This window comes from Ursus americanus, chromosome 8 (genome assembly GCF_024610735.1).
Source record: "Ursus americanus isolate L20-20 chromosome 8, mUrsAme1.1.p, whole genome shotgun sequence".
Lineage (NCBI taxonomy): Eukaryota > Metazoa > Chordata > Mammalia > Carnivora > Ursidae > Ursus > Ursus americanus.
Window position 1 is genome coordinate 45199614 of NC_142134.1, and position 26630 is coordinate 45226243.

Genomic DNA, 26630 nt, shown 5'->3' on the forward strand with positions numbered 1-26630 from the left:
CGTCAAGGGAGCCTGCTTCTCCTTCTGCCTGCTGCTCCCCCTGCTTGTGCGAGCTCTCTTTCTCTATCAAATAAATAAATAAAATCTTTTAAAAAAATAAATTACATCAAAAAGAATAAAATTCCTAGGAATCAATTTCACCAAGGAGGTAAAAAACCTGTTTGCTGAAAACTACAAGATATTAATGAAAGAAATTGAAGATACAAATAAATGGAAAGATATTCCATGCTCATGAATTGGAGGAATTAATATTGTTAAAATGTCTATACTAACCCAAAGTGATTTATATATTCAATGCAATTCCAATGAAAATTCCAATGGCATTCTTCATAGAAATGGTACAATCCTAAAATTTTTGTGGAAACACAAAAGACTCCAAATAGCCAAAGCAATTTTGAGAAAGAAGAACAAACCTGGAGGTATCACACTCCCTGATTCCAAACTGTATTACAAAGATTTGGTAATCAAAACAGTATGTGGTACAGGCATAAAAACAGACATATAGATTAATAGAACAGAATAGGAGCTCCCAAATAAACCTACGCATATATGGTCAATTCATTTATGAGAAGGAGCCAAGAATACACACTGAGGAAAGGACCATCTCTTTAATAAGTGGTGTTTGGAAAACTGGACAGCCACATGCAATAGAATGAAATTGGACCACTTTCTTATACCATATACAGAAATTAACTCAAAATGGGTGAAAGACTTGAACCTAAAACCTGAAACCATAAAAATCCTAGGTGGTAATCTTTGATATAGTCTTGGTGATGATTTTTTGGATATGACACCACAGGTAAAGGCAACAAAACCAAAAATAAACAAAGGAGACTACATCAAACTAAAAAACTTCTGCACATCGAAGGAAACCATCAACAAAATGAAAAAGCAACCTACTGAATGGGAGATAATATTTGCAAATCATATATATATGATAAGGGGTTAATATCCAAAATATATAAAGAATTCATACAAGTCAATAGCAAAAAAACAAAAAACAAAAAAAAAACCAACCCCCCAAAAACCAATCTGATTTAAAAATGGGCAGATCTGAATACATATTTTTCCAAAGTAGATATACAGATGGCCAACAGGTACATGAAAAGATGCTCAGCATCGCTAACAATCAGGGAAATGCAAACCAAAATCACAATGAGAAATCACTTCACACCTGTTAGAATGGCTATAATCAAAGACACAAGAAATAACAGATATTGGTGAGGATGTGGAGAAATGGGATCTCTTGTGCTTTTTGGTGGGAACGTGAATTGGTGCAGACACTATGGAAAACAATATGGAAGTTCCTTAAAAAATTAAAAATAGAACTACCATATGATCCAGCAATTCCAGGGTATTTATCTGAAGAAAAAAAAAACCACTAACTCAAAAAGATATATGCACCCCCCCATGTTAATTGCAGCATTATTTACAATAGCCAAGATAAGGAAACAACCTGAGTATTCACCAATGGATGAATGGATAAAGAGGATGTGGTATGCATATATAATGGAGTATTATTCAGCCATAAAAAAGAATGAAATCTTGCCATTTGCGACAACATGGATGGACCTCAAGGGCATTATGCTAAGTGAAATACATCAGTCAGAACAAGACAAATACTGTATGATTTCTCTTATAGGTGGAATCTAAAAAATATAACCAAAAACCCAACAGTGACAAGAAAACCAAACTTATGGATATAGAGAACTGATTGGTGGTTGCCCAAGGTGGGGTTTGGGGGTGGGAGAAATGGGGGCAGGGAATGAAATATTTAAAATAATTTAAAAATAACGTGATCAGGAGCAAAAAAAATCACAACAAAACTTAGAATTCATGGTTTCTCTTATTTTACATAAAAATTCATTAAAGTATCTTTTGAAAGTAAAAATGAGCTGCTTTCCCATACATTCCGAGAGATAATCCATTGATTCCTAAATTGCAATAAAAATTGCATCTCCTTTATAGGGACACCTGCACATCACTAGAAATATTTTTTCTGTGTGTTTTTATTGAGAAAGAAGTTTAGATTCTTTGCTAATTGTTTTTAGTCCCTAAATTTAAATTACTAAGCTCTACACATAACATTCTGCACTTTTACCGCTAGCATTTAAGAGTCTCTATGACTATCAAATGTAAGAATCAGGAATCAGCAAACTTGGGGTCCAGTGCTGGTTTGGTCTTTGGGGGCCAGGGAGTCACATAATTACTCTGAAGCTCAATAATCTTGTGCCTGCAGGACAGAGGCAGAAGGAGTAGCATCTGCCTTACCTATTTCACACAGTTGTGAAAATCTTATTAGAAAATGGTAGTGAAAACATTTTACATCTTTAAAAAAATAGTTATCATTATTAATGCTCATTTGATTGTCATTATCAATCATCTGAAGTCAGAAAATATTAGATCATATAAATCCAGATGGCACAAAATTATGTAATTAACACTTGAAAAACTGTATGTAGCTTTGGTCATACCTCAAAACAGAGGAGAGAAGAAAAAAAAAAACAGCTGGAAGCTATCAAGAAGTTCACTAAAATATTCAAAGGGAAGGGCTGCCAGTGTAAACAAATAGAGTAAACATGGTAGAATCCTAAAGACTGATGATACAAGGAAGGCCACAAGAGGAAAGCAATGGATTTAAAAAAAGAAAAAGAAAAAGAAAAAGAGAAAGAAAGAAAGAAAGAAAGAAAGAAAGAAAGAAAGAAAGAAAGAAAGAAAGAAAGATTATACACATTAAGCAGTCAATCCCTATTCCCCCCTCTTCCCTGCCTTTGGCAACCATTAATCTGCCTCCTGTCCTTATAGATTTGCCTATTCTGGATGTTTCCTATAAATAGAATCATATAATATGCTACTTTTTGTGTGTCTGGCTTCTTTTACTTGGCAAAATGTTTCCAAGATTCATTCATATTGTAGCATGTATCAATACCTCCTTTCTTTTTATAACTAAATACTATTCTATTATATGGATATATCACATTTTGTCTATTCATTCATCCGTTGATGGATATTTGAGGTTGGTTTTACTCTTTGGCTATTGTGAATAGAGCTGCTCTGAATATTCATGTACACGTTTTTGTGTGGACCTATGTTTTCATTTCTCTTGCTATGTCATTGGGTAACTATGTTTAACATTTTGAGGAATTGCTAGACTGTTTTCCAAGGGGGCTGCAATATTTTATATTACCCCCAGACATGTATGAGGGTTTCAGTTTCTCCACATCCTCAGTAAGATACTTGTTATTATGTGTCTTGTTGATTCTAGCCATCCTACTTAGTGTGAAGTGGTGGCTCCTTGCGGTTTTGATTTGCATTTCCTTTATGGCTAATAGTGTCGAACACCTTTTCATGCAGCCTTTTCTTTTTAAAATGCATATATGCTTGCTGTCTTTGGTTAGGCAAAAACAAAACAAAACAAAAAAACAAAACCAAACAAACCTGTCTGGCAGGAATTCCATCTTTGATTTTTTTATGAAGGGTTCAGTGGTGTAGTAAATGTTTAGCAATTGGTAGTTGAAGGAGAAGCCCTAATTGTTAGGGTTTGCCAGTTTCTGGGGTGTAAATACTCCCACCGTGGTAGATTTCCAGCCACCAACATGACATTGAAAGTGGAGCAGGGAATTGGTATGCTCGGTAGGCTCTCATGAACTGGCGTGAGCTGACTCTATTGCATCAGCGGAGTGAAGTGAGCCTCATTAGGGCTCCCTGGTATTGTGCAGGGTGGGCACTGCACAACTGTAGCGCTGCCATTCACATATTAGTCTAACGAGGAAAGGATATAGCGTCATTGAGTGTCTACTACATATTTAATCTTCACCACAGTCTTTTGAGGCAGGCTTTACTGTCTTATTTTCAGAGAAATCCATGGTTTAGAGAACATGTTAACTAACTCAATGATTCACAGCTAATAAGCATCAAAGTTGGGATTTAAATCAGGTCTTTCTTACTCTAAAACTTATACCAGTTCATCAGCTATTTTGGAGGGATGCAGGGGGTGTCTCCAAGACCACTCCCAGGTTCCATTAATTGCTGGGGGTCTCATAGGACTCACCATATTGTTTTACTCATTACTACCATTTGTACCAGCAAAAGGATACGCTGTAAAATCAACAAAGGGTAAAGGCACATGGGGTAAAGTTCAGAGGAGACCAGGCGCAAGCTTGGAAGAGCCCTTTTCCAGTGGAGTCACATAGGTCATTCTTAAAACCTCCAGCAGTGAGTTGTGACAATACATGAAATATCCGGAAGCTTATTGGAGATTCACTCTGTGCTCAAGGTTTTTTTTTTTTTTTTTTTTTTTTTTTTTTTTACTGGGGACGGGCTAGTAATACAGGCACCCTCTGTCTAGCATGTACCAAAAAGCAGGTGTTCAGCATAAGCCATATTGTTTGTACCAACAGTTTAGGCACAATGAGCTATTCTTACAAGTGCTGAGAATGGTGGGACCTTCCCAAGGTCCAAGTTCCCAGATGTCAGCCAAGGGCCAACTATAGAAATACAAGGAGGCCTTTCTAAGAATAGCAGTCTTGAGCCTGCTCTGTTAACTCTTTTCAGCACACTAACTAAATGCAAAAATAGGAAAGAAAATTGAGAAAGTCCAAAGAATATGCTTGCTTATATCTTACAATGTCTGCCTTCCCCTCCCAGTGCCTGCATACAACTTGATATATGGTGGGTTGCTAATTATGGCTTCCTGAGTTGTGCACATCCTCATTTTGATACTCAGCTTCTGTGTGTGTGTGTGTGTGCGCACGTGCGTGTGTGCGCATGCCTGCTCTGTCTGGAAAACCTCTGTGCTTGAAAGGTTCTCTATGTTGACCCAAATCATGCTTAATTGTGACTGCTTAGCCCCAGACATTTCACTGTAGCTTCATAACCAGACTCTGAATTCTCAGTGACGCTTCTCTCCTGAAAGGCCTTCATTTGAAACACTGAGGTTTGCAATTTGTGTCTCCAGTGGAAATATTGTTTCTTTTGTTCCAGTGCCCCAGACACACTGCTTCAGACTCACTTTTACATCAGTGAACTTTGACTAAAAGTGGAACAGTTTCCTACACCTGACCTCCTCCGTGTCTGGGTCCCGTGTTGGGGCCACACCTTGCTCTGTTCTCACGGGTGGGGGGCTGACTGAATTGTCTGCACAGTATCAAGGGGGACTTGCCATAGAGGAACAGGTCTGGGGAGGAACAGACCAGGATACCATGAGCTGATTAAAACCTGGGTTCCTTTTTCTCTGGGTTGCCAAACAGACCCCTAAAGAAAAGAAAAACAACTTACCTTCTCTTTAGCTAGTTCCCTCAGTTTTCAAGTGAAGTAGAAATTATTTTCCTGCCTACGGTTTTTGCATAATTATCTTTCCACTAACTACTCTAATATAATGGCTGGAAATGTTCTTTTTTAGAGTTAAGAAAAGCAAATTATCTGAATAAAACAAGAAGCATTGGTTCTGATGTTAGACGGCCAGCGTCTGAATCCCAGGGTTTGTCATTCACTAGTTTATATGATGCAAGTCTAACAGGAACCTTAAGTACTTTGCACCTCAGTTTTCTCATCTGTGAAATGGGGACAATCTGTGAAATGGGGACAACCCTCATAGGATTGTTAGGAGATTCACTTGAGACATGCATCTAAAACATGCACTAAAGGAATTTAAAGCAAAATCTGCCATAGAGCGAGTGAGCCTTGAAGAAAACTTAGTAATGTTGCTGTTACTGTTAAACCCTTGGTGTCTGTAAAAATCTGTTCTCTCTTTTTGACTGCTTATGCTGATTTGAGTAAATTAAATTCCTTACCCTCTACTCCACACTCCTTTAAAACTTTATTTAATTAACAATGGAAAATTTAAGATAATTGTTTGAAAGAAGTTTCAGCACGGAGGATGAAAGTCTGTTCACCTAAAAACCAGCCACCATGTGCTGGAGTTGGGCAGCCTAGTATTGCACCTGTGACTCTGACTTTGTGAGCTGACCAACCACAGACTGGCTCTTGGTTTTCTGGGGTGGGGGGAGGGAGGGAGGAGACTACTTTCCCCTCCTTCCCCTGGAATATAGCCCCCTCCACGTCTTGAGTCTTAGAGCCCCCTCTTGCCAGGCCAGACTGTAATGTTCTTCTTTCCCTGTTCCTCTCTCCTCTTTCCTTTTCCTTCTTCCAGCCTGCCTGTGTCTCTTAGATCCTGCTGACTTGTTCTTACATCACCTTTTGGAAGTTATCCCCCTGCCCCTGTGAAAGCCCCGAGCCCTTTTTATTCCTGCAGTGAAGAATTGGCATTTATTTCCTAATGTGAACTTCCTTTCTGGCTGCTCATTCTTGTCTCTTTCAGAAGTTCGTTGGTGTTTCTCGAGGCTCTAGTCCATGGACTTTTCTCTCCTTCTGCATTTGCTTTTAGAGGTTTCATCCATCCAGTGGCTTTGGTTAGCGCCTGGGTGCTGCCGACGACTCCAGTCTGTACTTCCCAGCCTGATATCTCTTCTGTGGTCTAAGCGTTTTCTCAGGCATCTCATATTCAACATGTCTGCAAAGAAATTCAAGGTGTCCCTGCCATCTCTGGCTCAGTGATTGTGCCATTGTCTACCCAGGTGCTTGTGCCAGAAACCTGGGAATTGGTCTAAACTTTCCCTTCTCCCGCACCCTCTCTCATGTCTGGAGTCATGACAGGTTTTGCCGATTCTGCCTTCTCAATATATCTATTCTGCCCTTCTTCGCATCTCTTTACCGCCATGATCCAAGCTGCCACTGCCTCTTCTTGGGTGAATACAGTAGCCTCTGTATCAGTTAGGTTTGAGTTAGGCTATAGACTACATAGGACCCTCAATAATAGTAGCTCCAACAAAATAGAATTTTTTTCTCTTTCAACGTTGGTGGGGGTGGGGTGGGTGGGTGGGTGAGAAGACTGGAAGCAGGCTATCCTGAATGGGGATGGTGGATCCAGCCCAGGGATCTTGGATCCTGTCTTTTCCTTCTATTGTCTTAGCTTATATATTTTATTTTGGCTCAAGATGACTGCTGGAATTCCAGCCATCTTGACTGCATTGCAGGCTGGAAGAGGGAAGAAAGACAGAAAAGCAAGAAAGGACTTCTCCCATCTGAGTTAAGTCCCTTTACCAGCTTTCCCCAATGCCCCACACAGGACTTCTGCCTAGGTCCCATTGACTACAGTGTGGCTGCATGGCCGTTCCTGGCTGCACAGGGAGTGGAGAAAGAGTCTTTCAGTCTCAGTATCACTGTATCCAACTAAAAGTCAGGGTTCCTTTACTGTTGAGAAGTGGATACCAGTGATAGACAATTGGGGATCCCTGCCACATCCTAATAGGCTCCTCTTTTCATGTGTGCCCTCTCCAGTCTGTTGTACACAAAGGCCATAGTGATCTTTAAAAACACAAATATAGTCATGTGCCTCCCCTGCTTAAAGCCCTTCAGGAGCTTCTCATGTCCCCAATTCAAATCTTAAAAGTCGTCAGTATGGCCTCTGGTCCAGCAGCCTGCCGCCTGTCTCCGTGAATCTGCAATTCCTTCCATTCCTCAGTCCAAACTTCCAGCTCTGCTGTCTCTCTGTTCCTTGAAAGCATCCCACTCCTTTCCATCTTTACAGCATGTACTTTTGCTATGTCCTCTGTCTAGAATCTGTGCTCCCCTCCCTCCACTGTCTGGACATCTTCTTCAAAGAGGTTTCAGCTTAAATGTCACTTCCTCAGTACAGTCTCTCTGATCTCCCAGTTTAGATTCGCTTTCCCTGTATAATATCATCTTTCACTTTTACTTTGTACCACCTAACTCGAATAGGTTATTGGTGCAATGATTTTTTTCAGTCTTTCTCTCTCTAATCTGTAAACTTCACAGGGTAGGTGAAGGCATGGCTTGGCAACCTGTGGCAAATAATAAATGGTTGTTGAATGACTGAATGGGATTCAGGTTTAAGGAGGTATATGATGGATTTATTTTGAATCATGCTAAAGAAAGACATAAGGAGAGGTACCTGCTAGGCAGTCAGATACTCAGAATCAGGTGCAAGTAAGACGTAGGGGTTAGAGAAGTAAATCTGAAATCATCAGCTCTAGTCCATTTATCCTACAAGGAGGCAGCTTCCTAAGGGGATGTGCAGTGGGCTTTGAAGCCAGACAGATCTGCTCCGAATCCCGATCTGTCATTTACCAGTTGTGACATCAGGCAGTTGATAAAACTCTCTGAGTCTCATTTTCTTTCTCTGGAAATGGAGAAAATACCTACCCTGCAAGGCCATTTGTATGTGAGTATCTGGCAGATGGGAATATTACACATTTTTCTGTCTGATTGGTTAAAAAAAATCTTAAGAAGGGAAATATTTCTACTTGAAAAGCAGACAATGGAGAACGTTTTGTCACTTCCTGGTCATCCTGAGTGCTGTACAACCCTTAGCATAGTGAAAATAAAGACTGCTTTTTGGTCTTAGGAGGAGAAGGGCTTTGGAGCCTTTTGTAAGCCCTTTTTCTTTTTTAATTTAAAAAATCTTCCATAGTGCTTACCATGTATCGTGTGCTTGATTACATACGATTATGTGCTTCATAATCATTAACTGCAATCCTCTTCACTTTGTAAGGAAGATACAGTTATCATGCCCATTTTATAGCTAAGGAAACCGAAGGGCTGAGAGGTTGAGCACCTCGCTCAAGGTTACAGAGCAGCCAGTACATGGCAGAGCCAGGAATCCAGCCCAGCTGTCTGATTCTTGAACTCTGAATGATTACACGGCACTGCTTCTGGGTAATTTCATGAGACTTTCTGGCAAGCTAAATGTGCATTTACATAAGGATCAGACCTTTATTAATCTTTATATTCACTAGACCACGAATTAGTCTTTAAGAAAGCCTAATAAACTGGTAAAAGTGTGTTTTTGTAATATTACTATTATGCTCTGCTCGGAAGAGAAACTTGGACCAAATCTTGACCAGATGTGCTCTCTGCTGTTGTGTGTTACGGCTGTGAGTTACCAGAGATTAACTGTTTCTAACGTAAAAAGGAAGTGTTAATATAGTCGCTTGCTGATTCAGTATTGGTTTCATACTGTAAGACAAAACTAAAATAACAGCTTCAAAGAGTATAAATAGTACAGTCACATGAAGCAGCAACCGTCCTTCTTAAAAATGAAATTGTAAAACCAATGAAGTAAAGGTTAATCTCTTTTTTCTGGTTGGAAAGACTAGATATTGATAGATGCTGGTCAGTTCTACTGTGTCCTGTAATTTTAGGGTGCTGATATTTGTCAAGGTCCAAGGAAGAATCTCATTCATGCCATTTTATTTTATAAGTCAAATTTGACATCATTCTCGGGTCTTTCTTGGAGTCTAGAAGGGTAGGTATGAGGGACTTTCTTGAAACAGAACTCTAGTGGCTTTTGCTTTTATTTTCCCTAAGGGTTAATATGGTTTTGAAAAAAAAATATTACTAGCTAAATTTATTAAGCACTTAAATTTGTCAGTTTTGTTCCAAGAGCTTAACATGATGTGACTTTTTAAATTCTTACAACCAACGTAGGAAGTTATTTGCTGTCATTCATTCCCATTCTATCGCTAAAGAAACGGAAGCACAAAGAAGTTAAGTAACTTGTTCAGGGAAACACAGCAAGTAAGCGGCTGAGCCTTTGCTCTTAAGTGGGAAGAGCTATGTGACAGAATCCTGCTGGCTCCTAGCCTAAGGAGACACAGGATATGTAAAACAAAGTAAAGTGGTTCATCCTTTTTTTTTTTTAATTTGTCAAAAAGCTACCCAGTTTTTCTTCCTCTGAAGAATAGCAGCACGCCAAGTAACAGAGCCAGACTCAGCTTTCTGTCCGTGGCAGCAGGGACCCTTGCATGTTAAAATGTAATCTCTTGAGGCCACAGTTCCTCATTGCCTAGAAGATGAATTTTGCAACTCCTTAGCAGCACATGCAGGGCCATTCATAATATGATCCCGACTTGGCTTCTCCATTTCCTCTCCTGTCTCTTGCACCTGTGCCTGCGCGCATCAGAACGCACCACGGGCTGACGTGCTGGCAGTCCGCAGAGTTGCTCTTTTGCAACTACAGGCCTTTGCTTGGAAAATCTTCTCTCCTTTCTTTGCTAGGAAAACTCTTATTCACGATTCAAGGCTCTGTTCAAAGAGCCACCTCTTTGGTGCAACCTTCTCTCTTTTTCTGGAAGAATTAACCTCTTCTTTGTTTTAGTCCCACTGCATTTTGTTCAGTGAAGAGCTTCCCACATTGCCTTACGTGTCATCATTTCTTCCCAGTCGCTCGGAAATTCCTGAGCCGAGAGCAGATGCTGCGTAAATGTCGTCCAGAAGAGTGAAAGGGTGAGGTGGTGTAAGGGAGACAATAGAAGGCATGAGGCTATTTCAGCCAGTTCCTGACTTTGTTTATTATCTTGTCCGTGGGCCATATAAGACTTTTTGATTTGGGGACATAAACTATTCGGTGTGACCTGCATCCTTTTGTAACCGGGAATAAAATGTTTGCAAGTTGCAAAGTGCACAGTCCTGTTAGGTGTGAAAGATGCAACAGGAAAGAGCCATCGAGTTGGTGATCAAAATCGTGTATGATTTACAAGAGGTGTTATTATTCTAGATGAACTGTCTGATTTTTAAAATTTGGCTAACTTAAATCTAATTCCGACATTTTCCTGGGTCGTCAGTACTGATTATCGACTGGGTTCTGACCGTGCTGGGTGCTGGTGGGGATCACACCAGGTGGCCACCGCTCCCATTCTCACGTGTTGTTCCATCTGTTATGGGCTTCGGGTAACTACCAGGAGCCCCACAAATCATAACTGTGGCTATGATTAAGTAGAAGTTAGGAACAGTACAAACGGTTTGTATTTCAGAGTGTGAGGTGTGTGAGTAGGACCGAAACGTATTAAATATACAAAATGTATTAAGCTGAATGATCAGAAATTACCACTATTTGATCCTTTCGGACTTACAATTTCTTATGGTTTGTTATACTACCCTTGTGAGTTGATGAGAAAAGCACCTCTCTTTCTGAATCCACTTAAAAGCCTGTGCATGGTAATATAGAAGTTTCAGATGTACTCACTAGAGTTACTACAGTGACTCCTACGCGTTCCTCAAAAGCCTGCCAAGGCTGGTTGGTGTGATGTCCTTCTGTGCTTCTAGAAGGGAGGTGAGGGAACAAGGAAGGAAAAACCCGACTGATATTGTCACCATTGCAGGTGATGGTGGGCTCGCAGAGAGTGGACCGGCTATTAGGGCCATGGGAATCTTGTATTTGGCATTAGGGGGCATCTCCTAGAATGTGTTTTGCAACATGGATTAACTTTTGCTAGAGTATCTGAGAATTAATTGCATTAGCGATAGTGAGCTAGGAGGGGACGAGTAGTTTAACGATGGCCCCCAGCAGTGAGAGCCAATGAAGAGCATGGCCGGGCAGCCTGGACTTGTGTATCTTCATTTGCCCTTGGTCAGTTGTTTGACTTCAGTGCCCCATTTACTCAGTTGTAAAATGCAGATGCGGCATAACTCATTACTCCAGCAGGGTCAGCAGTTCTGTAATTAATTGCCGAGCACTTTGAGATTGACGGATGCAAGAAGCTATGGAAGTGGGACCTCCAAGAGCAGTTGTGTGAACATCTGAGATTGTTTCACCTTCCGAACTAGGGCGTGCACTACCACAAGTGTAACCGAAGCTTTATTCGCAGCAGTTAAATAATGCGATCATCTCTACTTTTACCAGTTTATAATGGACACTTCTTACGTTCTCACAACACATTGTTTGTAACTAGATCCTACAACTTTGATCAGGATTTCTGAAAATGTAGGGGCGCCTGGGTGGCTTAGTCGGTTAAGCACCTGCTTCTTGATTTCATCTCAGGTTTTGATCTCAGGGTCGTGAGTTTAAGCCTTGCATGGAACCCACTCTAAAAAAAAGGCTTTTGGGACGCCTGGGTGGCTCAGTTGGTTAAGCGTCTGCCTTCAGCTCAGGTCATGATCCCAGGATCCTGGGATTGAGCCCCACATCCGGCTCCTTGCTCAGCAGGGAGTCTGCTTCTCCCTCTCACCCTCCCTCTGCTCATGCTCTCTCTCTCTCACTCTCTCTCTCAAATAAAAAAATAAAATCTTAAAAAAAAAAGACTTTTAAAAAATGTGATGGAGTGAAGTATTTTTTTGCCTTTTATTACAGAAAGTTTCAAATATACTCCAGAGTAGATAGAGTAGCACAGTGACCCCCATGTGCCCCGCGCCCTGCCTCCATCATCGTGTTGCACACCCTGCCCACTCCCATTACCTCACAGAAGTCATGTCGTTTCATCTGCAGATGCTTCGGTACCCATCTCCAGAAGACAGGGAGTGGCTCTCTTACATAGAACCTTAATGTGCTCACCCCAGAACATATCAACAGACCTTCCTCGATGTCATCAAACACCCAGTCAGTGGAAGAAATTGTTTCAAAAGTGATTTTATCTATAGAAGGTTCCCAGTTGAGAGGCCCTATTACAAAAGTTTTCTGTAGATTATTTGCAACACAAAGTGAATATTTCTATGGAAACCATAGTAAAGGAATGATGAGTACCCATCAGGCCCACAGAAACCCATGGAACATGTAATGAGGCCATTCTGTATTTTTCTTTGAGTATCTTTCTGAGGGGAGAGTTGATGGACAATTCCTCTTCTCTTACTAGAGACGTTGGCTAAGTCTCACACTTTCTCTTTCTTGCCATTGTTCTTGTGGTGCTTCCTTCTCCCCACCTCCCTCCCCATCTTCCTTCCTTTCCTCACCCTCTCTTCACTCCCTCCCCACCTCCAGGCTTGGGTAGAAGCAAAAGGAAGGCTTTGTTCCCAACATGGCTCATTGTCTTCATTGGGGGGTTAAAAAAAAAGGAGAGGATGGCCTTCATAGAGAAGCTGCCATCATATGCAGCTTACTATTTTGGAGGTATTTAGAAAACAGACTGCAGTGTGATCCTCTTAACACTAGAGAGAACTAGAGAAATGTAGGGGGTCCTGTAGAAGTTTACTTAAAGACCGAGTTAATGTTCTGTTTTTGCAAGACCCTGGCAAAGCTCGGTTCAGTTAAAAATAATTCACATTTCCAGTTCATGCCGGTACGTGTGCTCCTCTGCCCTCCACTCATGTCAGATAAGCAGAGAGAGAGGTTTTCTTAGTGGGGAACTAGTCAGGGATGGGCAGTGAGGAGGTAAAGTTCTCGAGGGCCTGTGAGCCTCCCAACTTCTCACCTGTCCAGACACGCAGTCCTGCCTCTCAGGCCTCCTGGTGGGAGGCGGTGGGGCAGGTGCCACAGGGCTTTCCCGCTCCCAGGGCTGTCATTTCTCTGGTCATCGCTTCATCAGTCCAGTGGGCTGTGATGGGGATGCCGGGGGTGGGGTGGGAATTGTGCCCCTCGTGCTGCAGTTACAGGTCTGGACCACATGCAGAAAGCCACAGAGTGTGCCACTGCCACCCACCACCTATCCCGGAAACCACATTTTCTCTCCTGCCCTGTTCACTGTTTGCAACTCTGACCTGTCTGAAACTCACAAAGCTTCTGTCTCCCGAGTTCCTCTTCATAAGAGATCAGGTTTGTGTGATTCTAGGTATTTCCCCATCCATAAAGATAGATTGTCACTAAAAAAAGCCTGCACACGTGCCGTGTCCACTGCAGAGCCCCCCCCGCCCCCCGCACGCATACACACGTATGCATGGCATTTGGAATCCCTAGTACTAAAGCACAGCGCCTCTAGTCGGCGTTAACTATAGAGATGCAAGAACTGAAACCTAGGTTATAGGGCCTTCCTTCTCTTTTGCTGCTTAAAAAAAACAGAAAGCAGACAGCTTTGCAGTGACATATCCAACGATTGCCATCTGTGGTTGAGGAGGGATCCCTTGACAGTAGTTGTGAGCATCTCTGACCATTGTAACGTGACCTTTACTCTGCCCACTGGGTGTTCACTGGTGCAACAGTACGCTTGGGTGGAACAGGGGGGCCAATCCCGGCGATTCTGGGCATGCCTGCACCCACAGGAATGGCATATTTCTGAGAGAGCGGCCAGGAGAAAAGCAGCCAAAATTCTTCTCTGAGACAGTAGAGTCAAGTGGTGGTTCTGACTGAATAATGTGAAATTAAACCTGGAGCCCTCCCCTCCGCTTAGCTGAAGCCCTTTCTGTCCATGCGTGTCCTTGTTTGTTCACGGGCTTCCTCAACGGAGTCAGTGAGCACCTGCTCTGAGCCAGGCTATTTATCACATGACAGCATTGTGGGAGGTGCTGGGGAGGCAGTATGTCTGTCCTCTCTGAGCTCCCACTGGTGGCCTTCATCATGGCCTGCCTCAAAGGCAGTAGTAAGAAAGCAAGAAAGAAGAGGATAGGACCAGGCACCAGCTCTGGGGGAAGGTGTAAAATTAATTTTATTTCTCTGCCAGATATTCATTGAATGCTCAGTGAATTGGATGGATGGATGATTTGTTTCTAAATTGGAATAAATGTTAAGGTAGAGCCTTCATTTAAATGAGAGCTGATTGGGGACGCCTGGGTGGCTCAGTCGTTAAGCGTCTGCCTTAGTCTCAGGACATCATCCCAGCGTTCTGGGATCAAGCCCCACATCAGGCTCCTCCACTGGGAGCCTGCTTCTTCTTCTCCCACTCCCCCTGCTTGTGTTCCCTCTCTCTCTGGCTGTCTCTCTCTGTCAAATAAATAAATAAAATCTTTAAAAAAAAGAGAGAGAGAGCTAATTGATTGCCTACTTCTGGCCTGTTATAAAGTGAAGTTGTTTTGCTTAATCTTCATGGCTGTTTTTCTCTTTTGTTGTATTTGTTGGTTTTTTTTTTCCTATTTATTTTTTTAAAGACTTTATTTATTTGTGAGAGAGAGGGAGAGAGAGAGACCATGAGTAGGGGAAGGGAGAGAAGCAGACTCCCTACTGAGCAGGGAGCCCAATGTGGGGCTTGATCCCAGGACCTTAAGATTATGACCTGAGCTAAAGTCAGATGCTTAACCAACTGAGCCACCCAGGTGCCCCTAGTTTTTCTTTTTTAATCTATGATTTAAGACACTAAATTATTAGCAGAGAATTTCATAGTTTCCCAGTCTTCCCAGATTTTAAGTTCCCTGAGGGCAGGGGCCATATTTTCTTTAGTCTCATTGAAGTATAATCAATATGCAGTAAACTGCATATATTTAAATTGTATTATTTGATAAGTTTTGATATATGTATGCACCTGTGAAACCATCACTATAATAAAATAATGAACACATCCATCACTCCCAAAAGCTTCCTCATGCCCCTCTGTAATTCATACCTCTCCTTTTATTCCCACTATCCCTAGGTATTATTGATCTGATTTTTTTTTTTTTTTTTTTTTTTAATTAATAATGATTTTTTATTATATTATGTTAGTCACCATACAGTACATCCCCGGTTTTCGATGTAAGGCTCGATGATTCATTAGTTGTGTATAACACCCAGTGCACCATGCAATATGTGCCCTCCTTACTACCCATCACCGGTCTATCCCATTATTGATCTGATTTTTGACACTATAGATTGGCTTGCCTGTACCAGTATTCTAGAATAAACAAAGTCATGTGGCATGTACTCTTCTTAAACTAGTTTCTTTCACTCAGCAGTTTATTTTTAAATATATCTATTTTGTTGTGTCAATATTGCATTTTTTATTACTGAATAGTATTCCACTGTGTGGATATACCTCTATTTGTGTATCTATTCACCTGTTGATGGACATTTGGATTGTTTCCAGTTTTCAGCTATTAGAAATAAGCTTTTATGAATATTCTTGTATACATCTTTATATGGTCAGATGCCTTCATTTATCTTGGGTAAATATAATGGCTGTATTTTTTAATCTCCTTATCTCTTGTGCTTAGCACATTATCTGGCATATAGTAGAGGCCCAGCAGTTATTGTCCTACGTAGTTGTTGGACTTTTCCTACATTTCTTTGGTAATTAATAGGTAAGACTAACTTACTTTTAAAAATAGCTACTTAAAATATTATTTTATTTCAAGAGAAAGAGTAGTTCGGCCATTATCCTGTTTCTCTGTGTGTTCTGATATTTTATGCACTATACTCGAGCTTATTTGTTTACTCCTATATTTTTTGAGTTCTTGGAATATTTTCTGAATTCCTCAATGGAGAAAGTGAAGAAATACTAGTATGTTTCCTAAAGAAATAATGTAAAAGCCAGTAACATCTTCAAAATTAAATCCTTTTTTCTGGGGCGCCTGGGTGGCACAGCGGTTAAGCGTCTGCCTTCGGCTCAGGGCGTGATCCCGGCGTTATGGGATCGAGCCCCACATCAGGCTCCTCCGCTATGAGCCTGCTTCTTCCTCTCCCACTCCCCCTGCTTGTGTTCCCTCTCTTGCTGGCTGTCTCTCTCTCTGTCAAATAAATAAATAAAATCGTAAAAAAAAAAAGAAATCTATAAGAAAAAATAAATAAATCCTTTTTTCTTATTGTATTCTGTAACAAAATTAGACTATATGTGGGGAAAGAAAGAGTTCAGTGCTGAAAAATTTTAGAAATCTTATTTTTAAAGGCAAAAAATATTCTAAAATAAGCTTCTTTTAGTGATTACGATAGGCCAGATATTGTGCTGAGTGCTTTATGAGCATATCACAATTAATCCTCATGATAATCTAGGTTGAGTTATTTTAATATCTCTATTTTACAGAAGAGGACACGGAGACTAAAAGAAGTTGGTTAATTTGCATGGGGCCATGAGCCCTGCATTTAAACACAGGTCTGCCTGACACGGAAGCTGTGCTCTCAACCATTATGTTGCATTGGCTGTGTTATGTCAAAACATTGACAGTACTCAACATCTTGTAGCATGGTCAGTGAGTTAATAAAGAGGTTCTAGCAGGAGTCTCAGTTGTTGCACACATTATTTACATAAATTTCCCTGGAAGTTGATGGACTTGACAAGTTTCTTCCCTAATAACTTCTGGCTTTATTTTATTGTAAAGATTTATTTAGTTATTTTTTAGGGAGAGAGAGAGCGTGCAAACGAGTGCGCAAGCGGGAGGGGGAGGAGGGGCGGGCAGAGGGAGAGAAACAGACTCCCTCTTGAGCGTGGAGCCTCATGTAGGTTTCCATCTCACCACCCTGAGATCATGACCTGAACCGAAATCAAGAGTGGGACACTTAGACCGAGCCACCCAGGCACCCCATAACTTCTGACTTTATATCTAAAGCCACTTTTTATACTCTTCTCATCACTGGCATCGGCCAGTCTGTTTCTGATCATCTTCTACGCAGAGTTCTCAGGTAGACAGAAATATCCAGTCCCTTTTTCTCTAGCAGTGGAACCTCCACATTGTCTCTGGAACTTATGGCTGTCTGGCACCCTGCAGATCCAACAGACCCAAGATAATGCTTTCTCTGTGATGACTCTTCTATTTCTTGCCCGAAATTTAAAATAAGTATTGGCTGAGAGCCCTCATTTGTCCTGGTAGGGCATCCGAAATGGTGTGTGTGTGCATGTGTGTATGTGTCTTATTCACTATCTAGATTATAAGGTCTCTGCAGGTGGAAAGTATATTCCGTATCCCATATTTCCTAGTTCTTGCTAAAAAGGCTTCTGACATCACTCTAGCTGGAAATCCTGGAGTAAGGAATCTGAAGTATTAAGTAGCTGAGATGTGGGATTTTCTTATTCTAGAAGGTATTTTAAAAGGTAGCTAACTGCTGTAACATGCAATCCCTCGAAACCCAATGCCTTAACACAATAGGTTTATTTCTTACTTACATTACATACAACTACCCTCCACTTTTGATTCAGGGATCTAAGCACCTTCTATATTGGCTCTGTTGTCTTTTTTGTTTGTATTTAAGAACAGCTTTATTGAGATATAATTCACCTACTTAAATTCTTTAATTCAGTGATTTTTAGTAGGTTCACAGAGTTGTGCAACTATCACTGCAATCAATTTTAGAACATATTCATCAACCCAAAAAGAAATCTTTTTTAAAAAGATTTATTTATTTATTATTTGAGAAAGAGAGAGAGAAAGAGAGAGCGTAAGCATGCCGGGGTGAGGGGCAGAGGGAGAGGGAGAGAGAATCTCAAGAAGGCTCCTGGCTGAGCATGGAGCCAGATGCAGGGCTCGAGCCCAGGACCCTGAGATCATGACCAGAGCCAGAATCAAGAGTCAGATGCTTAACCAACTGAGCCACCCAGGTGCCTCCTCAAAAAGAAATTTTATACCCATTAGCACTCCATTGTCTTGTGGTCTTCTGAATCTTCCACTGGAATTACTCATCCAAGTGGATCACAAAGGAGGACATGGACCATGGAGGATGGTATGTAAGGTTTTAGAGGACAGAAAGTGGTCTTACATCACTTCCACCTACACTCCCTGGGCTAGAATTCATTCTTGTGCCCTCGCCTAAATGCATGATGATGAGAAAATGCAGTGGAGCTGGGCACCCAGGAAGAAGAAAACGTGACAATCCGAGCTCATTGGCATTGTCTCTGCTTTAAGGGATTTGTAATCTTTGGATTGGATTTATTAAGTCTGGAATTCCTTGAATTTGGAAGTCTGTTACATGAAATTTATGAAGCATCCATATACATTTATTTCTACCTAACTCATTCAAAGTTTTACTAATTTAAATAATTATACTAGGTAAATCCTTTTTACACTTACTTCAAAACACATATGTTAGTAAGTTTGCTTTCAACTGTGATAAACATATCTGGCAATAGTTTTAAGTGTTTTTGGGCCGCAAAGGGGATTTGGGGAGAGCGTTGCTAGAAGTATAGAAAAGCCCTAAGACGGAATGGCTACTCAAGAAAAAACGTTTTAAATACAGTGAGAAAAGCATCTCCAGAAACCTTATGATTGTCTGCATTAGCACTATCTTACGTGAAGATTGTTCTGTGAGTTCAGAAATGGAATTTTCTGCCCTCAGATTCCTTATAATTTATAGGAGTTTTTCAGCATCCTGTTTTTATGCTGGATATTATGTTAAAAACCATAATTGAACCATGTTTATGTAACTGCTGGCTTCTTTATGTAAAAGTGATGGGGTATTTCTTATTGTTGTTTTGGGGGTTATTTTTTTGTAGTGTAAAAGCACTCTACAAAATGTAAAGCACCTATGTCAATTATTATTAAAAGTTGTGGAAAGGGAGGAAAAAATGTTAGGATGCCAAGTTTTTGTTTTTACTTTCTTTCACTTGTCACTAGAATTCAGCCCTTGGTCAAGAGGGGGCATGTTATCATATAACCATCAAGTTGGAAACGCCTTTAAATTTTATGTATTCCACTTCTCCTGATGCCAGAGAAGTCTACATCAAAATTGTTCTCAATATCCACAAAAAACCCTGCCAAACCCATCCTGAGGACTTCCTTGTTTCTCGTGATTAATGTGTCCTGCTACACTTAGGCCCATTCTTTGAACTGGGTCCTGACTGGAAAGGGAAAAGAACTACCCTCATGAATAAAATAGGCCTTTGGCTCTTTGGAGGTTTTCAGTAGACTGCGTCATTTTCTTTCCTTTCAAGAGTTGACTGGAACTCTTAGCTCTGTAGTATTGACCCATCTGAACTTCCATTATAAACAATTATTGTTCTTCTCCTTAACCTTAGCATATATCTGGTCATAAACTCCTTAAGACCAAGATATGTTGAACTCGTGTATCTCCGTCATGGTTCTTTGGTATCCGGGCCTTGCCGGTGATAAGGGGAAGTGGAAATCCACCTTGATGAACATGGGTGAATGAAGGAACTGTCCTGATGCGATGCAATGAATGTTAACAGCAGCTTTAGTGCTACCCACCTGCCGAGGACTGCGGGTTCTAGGAATTTTAAATTTTGTGTTCTTAATTTGATGGCAGTATTTTATACAACTCCCCCAGCAATATAACCTGTGTGTACATTCATATGTATGATATTACATGTTAAATGTATGGGTACACACACACACACACACACACACACACACACACACACACACTTTTTGTCTATATTTTTTGGGTAGTTCCTTGTCACTGAATGTGCCATATCATCAGCCCATCTTTGGGTTTATATCTATGATGTTTTAATTGTTGTGGCCTATTGAGAAAGAACAGTGGCTGATTGAACACTAAGCAATACAGTAGTGCCAAATGGAGGCCCAATGCAAAGATGGTGCCGTGTGTACAAAAGTAGAGGTTCCCCGTCATTGAAATTGAGAGAAAGGGTGGAAGTGGTTGTCACATGGCCCGCAGTAATGCAAGCTTGTACGTGCTAAAAGAACTGGCTTCAGGGCCGAGATTCAACTCCAGCAAACACCCATCCATCACATTCAAGGAATGTTTATTTAAATCTTATTTTTTGAGTAGTTTTGTTTGTAGTTAATTTGTGAACTAGCTTTGGTCTTCTGGGTATTAAGGGCTGTAAACATAAGAATTTCCACTTTATGTGTGTCCTTAGTTAAGTGATACCAAGTTACTCAAGTGTGTGTGACACTTAGGAATTCAAGATTGGGATTAGACAAGAGTTCAAATCCTGGTTTATTGTGTGACTTTGGCAGTTAATTATACCCTTTCGGTCTTGATTTCTTCATCTGGTAAATGGAATGACAACAGTTCTCATATAATGCTGTGAAGATTCATTGAGTCATCTGTGGGAAGAGGTTCACACAGTGCCTGATTGATAGTGAGTGCTCTACAAGTGTTAGATTTTGACATAAGATCATTTTTATTTTTTATAATAAGCGTCCAAAGATATTCCAGCTTGAGAGACCTGGAGTCAGATAAATGCTTTAGTGTTTTTGAGAGCTCTGGGTTCAACTGTGGCTCAGCCTCTTAGCCAATCTTGTAACTGCTCATATGATCTGTTTCATAACAACTTCCCAGGGTTGTTGTGAAAACTAATAATTAATAGTAAATGCTGCATTTAGGGAGTGACTTCATATACCAGACACTGTGCTAAATACCTGTGTGCGTTATCTTTATTTCTGCTAGGAGCTTAGCAGAGTGTCCTATTCCTACAGACAAGGGAACTGAGAGGGAGGGGACAGAGCTTGCCCTAGGCCATACAACTTTAGGTGGCAAAGCAGAGGCTGGACTCAGGGTCTTCCTATTTCCACGGCTCCAGCCCCCTTCCTGAGATCTTATTGCAATGCAAGGGTGATCCATCCAGCAAATTTCTTCTGTGGCATGCAGCCGGGAATAGCCACAGTAGGGTTAAAAGCTGTGATGGGGAAAAGGGGAGAGATCATTTGCAATATCAGAGGAAAATTATGCCTAATGGGAGTTGCCTAATGGGGGCTCAGAGACCTGATGAGTAGGGTGTAGAAGGAGGACACAGGGTGTCCTGAAGATAAATGGCTGACTTCCCAAATTTACCTGGGGCCAGCCCTGAGTGCTTGTATACATTTAGAAAAAATGTTATTTCATTAATTTAGGATTGATACTGATATTCTTAAAACACTGAGTATCTGGAAATTAAAGGAAAACAGGGTACCTTGAAAGACTTGCTGGGAGACAGGATCTCTTGCATTTACTTCCCAGTTCTGCCATTCAGTCGCTATGTAGTTTTAAGCAAGTTATAGTTCATCTCTAGATCTAGTTTCCCCGTTCATGATAGTTTAGAAATGTGTAAAATGGCTATTACACAACTCATTTTCAAGCTTGGTAAAGTATATAGAGGATATGCAAGAGGAGAGATATGTATCCTGTGTTACACACACACATACACACACACATGCACACACACACATGCACACACACCCACACACAGAGTGTCATGCATACTTCTTTGCAGACTGGCTCAGGACACTGTTTAATAAACATCTGCTAAGTGCCAGGTAGATTTTTCAGCTTGGATGATTCAAATATGAGTAAGGTGAGGTCTTGGCTTAATTGTGATTTTCAGTTTGGTGGGCAGGGTGAAGGCTGTAGAAATAAAAGGGAAACTTCACATGAAACATGTAATGACCTTGCATATTTCTCCTTGGGCCACAATAGTAACAATAATGTATAGCATACTTCAGTAATCATGAACTAATGTTCTTATTGAAGAAATGATAAATAGTCTGAATGGAGAAAAAAACTATATGTTCTATGTGCCTTCTCATTGTTAACTCTAGTTCACCAGAGTGCAAAGACCAGGTGTTAAGAGGGCAGGCACATGGCTCTTTCAGTAACTCCTAGGGTTCCCTGTGGCAAGTTTCTTCCTCGACCTTGCCTGACCTCCTAGGGTTCCCTGAGGTGTGGCTAGAATAAGGTTCTACTCTATACACAACATATGTGTTGCGAGAAGCAGAATTCTCTTTACTATAAAGAAAGTGATAAGCATTGCTGAGTACGAGCCTCATATTGTCAATTCCCTCCAAACATTTCCAGTGGGTTGTCCAATAGTCAACTCAAAACACATTTCCCAACATTGTCTCAAACCTGATTCTTCTGTGTTCCTTATGGTGATTCATGGTGTTGGTGCCTGCTGGTCACTCAGACTCAAAATCCCTGAGGTTTCCTAACTCCTTCCTCTCTCTTAATCCCCACATCTATCTAATTGATGCCAGAGTTCTGTGGACTCGCTCTTCTAATGTTCTGGCGTCCCTGCATTCCTCACCTGATTTACTGCCATTGACTGGGTTCATGACCTCATCATCCCTCACCTGAGCGACTGCAGCAGGCTCCTGGCTAGCCTCCCTGTCTCTAACCATTCGTCACCCTGCCATTAATAATTACCATTTCAAAAGCAAACCCCAGTATAGCACTCTTCCTTCCAAACTCCGAGGTCTGGCATATAGGCACCTTCCTAACTTGGTCCCAAAGAACCTTTTTGGTGTCATTTCCTACACTTCCCCTGAACCACTCTGAGCCACAGTGAATTTTTTTCTGTTCCCTAAATGAGTGCTTTGTTGCTTCTTCTGCCTGGATTTTTTCCTCTACTTTCTCTATAGGAAAACTCCTACTTATCCTTTAGAAACCAAATCAAAGTTGTACTTCCTCCCTGAAACTTCCTCAACTTCTCCAGGTCCAGTCACTGCCCCACTCCATAAACACCATGAGTTCACATGAGTTCATCATTATCTGATTCTGAATCATTCCCCTCTTCTCTTTCCACCCAATATATTATTGGGAACTCCTCTTAGGGATATCCTCAATCCCCTTCCATAACTTTGAAGGTACAGCACACAACACTGTGCTTGGTATCTGGTCAGTGTTTGTTGGTGGGAGATAAAATCATGCATGAGCAGCTTAAATTTGAACCTTTATCTGCAAACCCCATATTAGTACGGTACATGAATAGATTGTATGTCCCAGAACATGCATTTAGGGGGCATAAGTCAACCCAGGCTACAGGCCATCCTAAATTTTCCGGTATAGATTGACCTGCATTTAACAGCTGCATTTAATAGCAGGGGCAGGTGGTGGGTGGAGATGGGTATCTTGGAAACAGACCATATACAGCCTACTGTCCAAGGGCTAAGAGAGTGGACAGGTGATAAATGACCCCCGAGAGCAATGTTGGGAAAACTCCATGATGTCAACAGTGATATTCTCCAGGGTTGGGAGATTAAGGGTCATTTGATTCTCTTTGTGCTCTTAGTATTTACTAAGGCTTCTACAGTGAACATGTGTGCCTTGTTAATAGGGGGATGGTGCTCTGGCAATTCCTTCCACCCATTAACTGGCACAGACCCCAAGAGCACGGTGGGTGGCCCTGTCTGACCTCTTCACACTGTGCAGCAGGTCCTTTACAAGCTGCCTCGCTCCTCTTTCCATCCTTCCTCCTGCACCCTGTGCTGCAGGCACACTGGGGTTTTTGCTATTATTTATTTTATGTAGCCAACACTTTCAGATAGCATATTCTAGGCCAGACACTATTCCAAGCACTTGGCAAATACTAACTCATTGAGTTCTCACAGCTGCTATTATTCCTGTTTTACATATGAGGCAACCAAGGTCGTTTAGGATAGTGTTTTTCTTCCTATGTGCTGTTTACCCCTTCCCTGTCATGTGCCGTTCAGTCCCTCCCTGTCACGTATCAGAATTTCTGTCTAGAATTGGCATGTAAGCTTCAGTTCCTCTGTGTCCATGAGCACTTTTTTTATGTACTGTACTTACAACATTGTATCATAAATACTGTCTGTCTTGGCCAAGTTACTTAGTTTTAGTTCCTTCCTCTGTACAATGTGTCTGGTCATGTTTACCTCCCAGAGTTTGTGAGGATTAAATGGCGTAGCAGTTGGGCTCTGTGCTCAGGAAGTGAGCTTCCCTGATCTTGACCGTGTGTTCCTTGATACAGTTGCTGACACAGGACAGGTGTTGTCTGAGGGGCACTGAAGGCAAGGGAGAGTAGGAAAAACCAGGATGACCTGAAGTCAAGGCCACTCAGGGAGAAGAGGGTGGTGGCACTTTCAAATGTTTCATAAAGGTGTGAGTGGGTGACCATTGAGCAAAGACTGTTGGGTTTGCTCGCTGGTGATGTTTTTGAGACCGGCTTAGCAGGCTGTGGTGAGGTGGAGGTAGGCGGCAATGGCTAAGGAGGAGGAGTGGGCGGGAAGGAAAAAAAGGCTGAGGATGTAATCATCTTCTCCTTCAGGAAGGGAAGAGGAAAGTGAGGGCAATAGCAGCACCAGAAGAAGGGTTCTTGGTATGGATGGGAGAGGCCCGAATGTGTCTATAGGTAGAAAGAAGTTCCTCAGAGAAGCATGGCTGGGGAGAATGTTCTTCTCTCTACCCTGGCTGAGGCTTAGTCCATGCTCAGAATACTTGTTCCCCCCGCCCCTTGGGGACTTAGCTCCATTAATGCTGTTACATGTTCGCAGCTGGGGTATCCCAGGGTCCACTGGGCTTTGGGGTCAGTTGGGGTTCTTGATGAATATATTTAACCTGTCTGAGCTACAGTTTCCTTAACTTATCCAAGAGACAGGATGAGAGAGAAGAAAAAAAGATAAATCTTGGAATGCTTTTGATCTCCAGAGGGAAGAAGTTGGAGGGTGTGCTCGTGGGACAGCTGCTCTCTTTTCCCTAAAGAAGTGAGGGAGCTCGTCTGTTGGGGTGAAGGGAATGGGAAGGGTTTGTAGTTCTTTTTTTTTTTTTTTAAGATTTTATTTATTTATTTAACAGACATAGAGACAGCCAGCGAGAGAGGGCACACAGGCAGGGGGAGTGGGAGAGGAAGAAGCAGGCTCATAGCAGAGGAGCCTGATGTGGGGCTCGATCCCATAACGCCGGGATCACGCCCTGAGCCGAAGGCAGACGCTTAACCGCTGTGCCACCCAGGTGCCCCAGGGTTTGTAGTTCTGATAAGACTGGTGCTCTCCATGGACGCCACCAGGTTCTCTCCGTGAGAGACAGACAAAGGAGATGAGGACCAGCACTCAAGGCCTGGGGAAGCACAGAGAACAAAATTAGGGTTATCATTGACTTTCGGCAACCAGGTATGAAGGAATAGGGAGGGTGTGGATAGAACTGGTCACTGACAAAATTGTCAAGGGATATATGGGATTCGTGCAGGGGTTGGGGGAGAGAGGGAAGAGAGAGAAAGAGGATACTATGGTGAAATGACCTCCAGAATAATCTAGTCAGCTCAGATGGGAGTTGGTGGTCTGGGAGAGTGGGGTGGTCTGGGAGAGTGGGCCGGTCTGCAAGTCTTATGGTAACAGTAAAAACGCAGAGCAGGTTCCTGGAAGCAGGATAGGGGCCCACAGGTTGTGACCAGAGGACAATTTTAGAATATTCAATGAAGCAATTTTGAATGACCAGTGCCAGGGAGTGGCTGGGGCACCCCAAATATTGCAGTTTTCTTCATTTCCCTACTTTTCATTCTGTTCTTTATCATATGAATATCTACCTGTCCTCTTCCCAAAGGTAACTTAAGTCTTTATACAGCTTTTTGTGTGGATTCAGTAAACATTTTTTATTTCTACATTGTGTTTGTAATAGTTTTTAATGGGTGTATTTTATCAACTTCTGTTTGCACATGCTACTTTGTATTGTTTCTGTTTATTTCTGAAGAATAGATACGAGATTACTATGCTTCAGGGTAGAGGGAGGTCCTGGTATGTCCTTAGTTAATTGCTGCAGGCAGAATTGCACTGAGCAGAAAGAGAGAGGGCAGTAGAGAAGTAGAGTAGAACACCAACAATAGAATCGGAATGGAAGTTTTATGTGAGTACCGTAAGTCCACCTCACATCCTCCTGAGTTGCATGTGTTGCAGGAGAAAAAGTAATTGGCTAGAGTTTGCATCTGTGTTCAAGCACCTGGAGTTTAGTTTTTTTTAAGGTTTATTTATTATTTTTATTTATTTGAGAGAGAGAGAGAGAGAGCAAGCAGGGGGGCGGGGGCAGAGGGAAAGGGAGAGGGAAAGAATCTCAAGCAGACTCCATGCTGAACATGGAGCCCAATGTGGGGCTTCATCTCACAATTCCGAGATCATGACTTGAGCTGAAACCGAGAGTAAGACGTGTACTGACTGAGCCACCTCGATGCCCCTCAAGTACCTGGAATTTGCTTGGTTTGGTCTTTGATGCTCTTTTGGCGGTGGGTAGGGGGTGGGGGGGGGGATGGAGTGCTGTGATCAAGATGTTGAAGAAGTTGAAAAGATATATGTCTGAAAGGGAAAGGTGACAATAAAAGGGAGTCCATTTCTGGTTCTAGAGTGTTTTAGGGGCAAGGATAGGAAAATTTCATCTTTAGAAATAA

At 41.7% G+C, this 26630-nt stretch overlaps 1 protein-coding gene across 1 annotated transcript in view; it reads left to right on the forward strand.

The window, feature by feature from the left end:
• Nucleotides 1–26630, forward strand: part of TEC (tec protein tyrosine kinase) — a 131496-nt gene that overhangs the window by 72056 nt on the left and 32810 nt on the right. The gene's annotated exons all lie outside the window — the stretch shown is intronic.